The sequence below is a fragment of the Portunus trituberculatus genome, chromosome 35 (genome assembly GCF_017591435.1).
Source record: "Portunus trituberculatus isolate SZX2019 chromosome 35, ASM1759143v1, whole genome shotgun sequence".
NCBI lineage: Eukaryota > Metazoa > Arthropoda > Malacostraca > Decapoda > Portunidae > Portunus > Portunus trituberculatus.
In genome coordinates this window covers 13603426-13608425 of record NC_059289.1, presented here as the reverse complement: position 1 = coordinate 13608425, position 5000 = coordinate 13603426, and the positions used below count along the sequence as shown (strand labels likewise).

Genomic DNA, 5000 nt, shown 5'->3' with positions numbered 1-5000 from the left:
CACTGCAGGCCCTTGCGGTGATACTGTAGGTGTTGTGATAAACAGTCTAAGGAAGAGGAGACACCCAGACCCAGACAGCTGCTGCCATCACCCTTACGTGCCTCGCAGCTGCAGCCGATCTTCCTCCTTACACGCCTCCTCCTTAACTCCACTTAATTCCCTTCAATCTCTTTCCTATCTAATCTAGCTTCTCTATTACAGGCCACGGTAAAATTTTGTTGCCTGGGAGGATTGTCTGCTGTTTTTTCCGCATTAAAACAAACTCGATTTCACTTAATTTTTTTTTTTTCTGCAAAGCTCGCTCATTTGCACGAGACAAAGGAAAACGTATAAAAGAAAACGAGACCTGTTTGTTATTCTCCGTCTAAAGTCACTTCTAATCAAAACATTGGTAAGTCGGCAATGATTCCTGTGCTTCTCTTGTGTCGCAGCGTGCCGAGTTATCTGTCTCTTTCTCCCACTAGACACCTCGCGTGACGCCGCCTTTTTGCACGCTGCTCCCCCTCTGCTCACCCCGTAACGCCGCCCCTCACACTGAAGTCATGCAAACGCAAACACAACGCACATCCTTGGGTATCATTTGCGGATCACAGGAGGATCAGCCGTCCCTGTTATTTTTGGTGTGGGCGAACTCAAGTTAGGTTGGGTTAAGTTAAGCTATCCAGTCTAACCTAACAAATCGATTCGCCTTAAACATCGGTATTTTTATTCAGGTTTGTTTCACTGACTTTCTTCTTTTCCCCGTAAAACTGTGAGGCCCTTTAATTTCTACTGTGTAAAAAGAGAGAGAGAGAGAAAAAAAAAGGGGAAATACACGGAAGCAGATTCAAACTAAGGCAACAATCATAAATCACGTAATGTATATCTTCTAAAACACCAAGTTCAGGAATAAACTGGTATGTCGTGTGGTGTGGTGTGGTGTGGTGTAATGGGGTGTGGTGTACAGTGATGTGCTGTGATGTGGCGTGGTGTGGTTTGTTGTTGTGTGGTGTGGTGTATGGTGTGGTGTGGTGTGTTGAGTGGTGCTGTGTGATGTGGTGTGGTATAATGTGATGTGGTGTGGTGTGATGTAGAGTGGTGTGGTGTGGTGTGGTGTAGCATAGTGTAGTGTAATGTGATTTAGCATGATGTAGTGTAGTGTAATGTGGCAAGGTATAGTATGGTGTGTAGTGGAAGGTACAGCGAGAAGGGAGAGAGGGAGAGAGGGAGCGAGGGAGTAAGGGAGGGGCGGGGCAGTGAACCAGATTACCGGCACAAGGCAAGTGAAGTTACGTGGCCCTGATGACGGTAGTTAGCAATTTGCGTGGCTGCAGTTACCAGTTAATGGAGCCAAAGCATGCCGTATCTATGCACTGGATGGCCCGACTGACAGCTGGAAGATGATGAACTGGAGAAGACTGACAGACTGATTTGGAGAGACTGACTTAACTGGAAACGACTGATTGATTGGCTGACTGACTGACTGAGTAAACTGAGAGGAGGACTGACTGACTGAGTAACTTGCTGATTGAACTGGAGAATGACTGCCTGACTGAACTAGAGAGGACTGACTGACTGACTGAAATAAAGAGGACTAATTGACTGACTGACTGAACTGGAAAAGACTGATTGGCTGACTGGCTGATGAAACTGGAGAAGACTGACTTATATGACTAACTGATTGACTGACTGACTGACTGAATGAATGAACTAAAGAAGACTGACTGACTGACGGACTGACTGAGTAAACTGGAGAGGACTGACTGATTTACTGACTGAATGGTATTTTAAGCAGCAGCAAGGACAAGTGGCAGGGGACATAAAAAAGATTACAAGGATAGACACAGCTCAGGCTTTCAATACAGGTCAACAACTGTTCCCATGTATAGTGCAATCATCTACAGGTATTCTTAGCCCTTTCAGCACTGGGACGCATTTTTACCATGAGTTTTGGATATGATCAGACCATTTTGTTGACATTAGGAAGGGTCTATGGAGGTCAGAAGATTAATCGCCGAAGTCCTCACTATTTGAATCCCCCACATAAGTTTCTGAAGCTGTATAAAATCATCAGATAGTAACCAAAATGAGTATGAAAGGGCGTCCTGGTACTGAAGGTGTTAAACGCATATGTTTGTGCTATAATCTTTTCAAGTAACCCCGCAGTCTATTTTTTCTTCTCCGTCTATCTATGCAAACATTTCTTTTTTCTTTCTTTTTTTTACGTTGCTCTGAATGTTAACAAATCGATCAGTAATGGCATGAGAAAAGAGAAACGAAAGAAAAATAGAAAAATAACTAAACGAATAACTAAATAACTAACAAAAGACAAAACTACCAAACGAGTTTATGAATAACATCTTTTTACACTAAGAATTAATAATGGATCAGAACAATGCCCCCAAAAAAATAAATAAATAAAGAAAAATAAAAAAAATAACGAAATGAATAATGAAGTAACTGAACAAAAGACGACAAAATTACCAAGAGTCTATGAATAACATCTTTTTACACTATCTAAGAGTTGGCAATGGACCAGAACAAAAAAATAAATTAAATAAATAAATATAAAAATAGAAATACAGTGGATCCGTGCGTGCTTTGGGGTCCGAGGGGTCTCCAAGCGCACGGGTTCGAATCCTGTCTACGGTCTGAGTGTAGGTTGGGCTTCCTCACTGGGGCAACGGTTTCCTAGCGGGTGGGCTTTGAAATAGGAGGTACCCTTAATAAGTATCCCCTTTAGCCCATAAATTCCCGTGAAAAGCCCACATGGTATAAAAAAAAAAAAAAAATTAAAATTAAAATACAAAAGAATGAAACGAAATAACTAACTCAATTATCAAACTACCGAATCAAGTCAATCAAATAACTAAGCACTACATAAATAAATAAATAAACACATTTAAAACATCAGAAAAACCAAACGATAAAAAAGCATACGAAAACACACATTAATTCTGAGTAAGTGAACAAAAATACTTCTTTACGCTGCTGTTTTTCCTCTTCATCCTCCTCCTCCTCCTCCTCCTCTTCTTCATCCCGTACACCTGACCACAAAACACCTGAGTTTCTACGGGTGCGTCTCGTGTCATGCCAATTAGCGCAGGTAATCAAAAGAGGGAGGAATGTATAAGTGAAGGTTTTCCAGCCATCAATTACAGGTATTTTGGGCTAAACTTATGACAGACATTAATTATCCACTCCCCTTTCTCTCTCTCTCTCTCTCTCTCTCTGTGTGTGTGTGTGTGTGTGTGTGTGTGTGTGTGTGTGTGTGTGTGTGTGTGTGTGTGTGTGTGTGTGTGTGTGTGCGTGTGTGTGTGTGTGTGCGTGCGTGCGTGTGTGCGTGCGTGCGTGCGTGCGTGCGTGCGTGCGTGTGCGTGTGTGTGCGTGAGTGCGTGCGTGTGCGTGTGTGTGTGTGCGTGTGCGTGTGTGTGTGTGTAGCCAAACTCGATAACTGACGCAAGAGAGAGAGAGAGAGAGAGAGAGAGAGAGAGAGAGAGAGAGAGAGAGAGAGAGAGAGAGAGAGAGAGAGAGAGAGAGAGAGAGAGAGAAATACCTGTTCAAGCTAGATAGATAGAGAGAGCGAGATAAGACCTGTTCAAGCTAGATTCGAGACTTTAATAAGTGATGAAATCGGAGAGAGAGAGAGAGAGAGAGAGTAGTGTCAGTGTCTCATTGAAAGCAAGAGAATGTGTGTATGCGGAGGGGTGTGGGGGGGTGGTAGGAGGGTGACGTCAGAACCTTTCCCTCCCGCCGGCCCCTTCAGAGTTCAGGACGTGTGGTGATGGGGTCGTCAATCTTGCTAGTCACGCCACAAAGCCACGAGCCGCCGCGGGGGAATAACGCCCATTGTAATTCAGTCGCATCAGCGGTCAAGGGGTCAGCATCATTAGCAGGAGCAGCGAAGGCAACCTAACCTAACCTAACCTAACCTAATCTAAGACAATGACCTATGTAACCTGACTAACCTAAGCTAATGATCTATATGACCTGACCTAACTTAACTTAAAATTGTCACCCGCGTTACCTCACTAGCCTTAACTAATGACCTAGATGACGTAACCTAACCTGACCCAACCTAATCTAACCTAACCTAAGACCCACGTGACCTGACTAACCTGAATTAGTGACCTACATTGACCAAACCTAACCTAACTTGACCTCTTGACTTTGACCCTATTCTAATGTTACCTAATCTCTTACTTAACCGATCCTAACCTACCTTAACCTAGTGACCTAAACAATACTAACCTAACCAACCTCACGTAATCTATCTTCGTGACCTAATCCCATAAACCCGTGACCCATCTGACCCTTCCCTAACCTAATATAAGCTAGTACTTACCTAACTGAATCTAACACCAAGAACCAAAACAAAATTAACAACAACAACAACAACAACAACAACAACAACAACAACATAAGAAACCCTAATCTCAGCAAACAAAATATAAAAGGAACAACAACAACTTAACAACTTCAGTACTGGGACACATTTTTTACCATGAGATTTGGGTATGACTGGACGACTTCATTGACATTAGGAAGATCTATAGAGGTCAAAAGATTAGTGGACAGAGTCTTCACTATTTTAATCCCCACATGAGTTTTTGAAGTTGTATAAAATCATATGAACACACTGTCATGGTACTGAAGGAGTTAAAAACACTTGAATGGATTGGAGAGAAACAAGAAAGGAATGTAATAAAACGAAATGATAGAAATAAATAAGAAAGAACGCGTCATACTACTGAAGTGGTTAACAACTTAGCCTAACATAACTTTTCATAACTAAAGCAACAACCTGACATAACCTAACCTAACAAATACAACCAACCTAACAACAAAAAACATTAACAACGAACATGAGAACATAAAAAATAGATGAAACGAAGATATCCCTTATCTTATTAGCAGTGGTGGCAGCGGTGGTGGTGGTGGTGGTGGCAACGGCAAGACGGTCCCCACCACAATCCAATATAGAAAACGGACGGATGGTCGGAAAGAACATGAATGTATAA

At 42.4% G+C, this 5000-nt stretch overlaps 2 protein-coding genes across 3 annotated transcripts in view; one reads left to right on the top strand and one right to left on the bottom strand.

Moving 5' to 3' along the window:
* Positions 1 to 5000, top strand: part of LOC123513184 — a 24145-nt gene that overhangs the window by 1293 nt on the left and 17852 nt on the right. The window lies entirely within an intron of this gene.
* Positions 1 to 5000, bottom strand: part of LOC123513183 (RING finger and transmembrane domain-containing protein 2-like) — a 58070-nt gene that overhangs the window by 36702 nt on the left and 16368 nt on the right. The gene's annotated exons all lie outside the window — the stretch shown is intronic.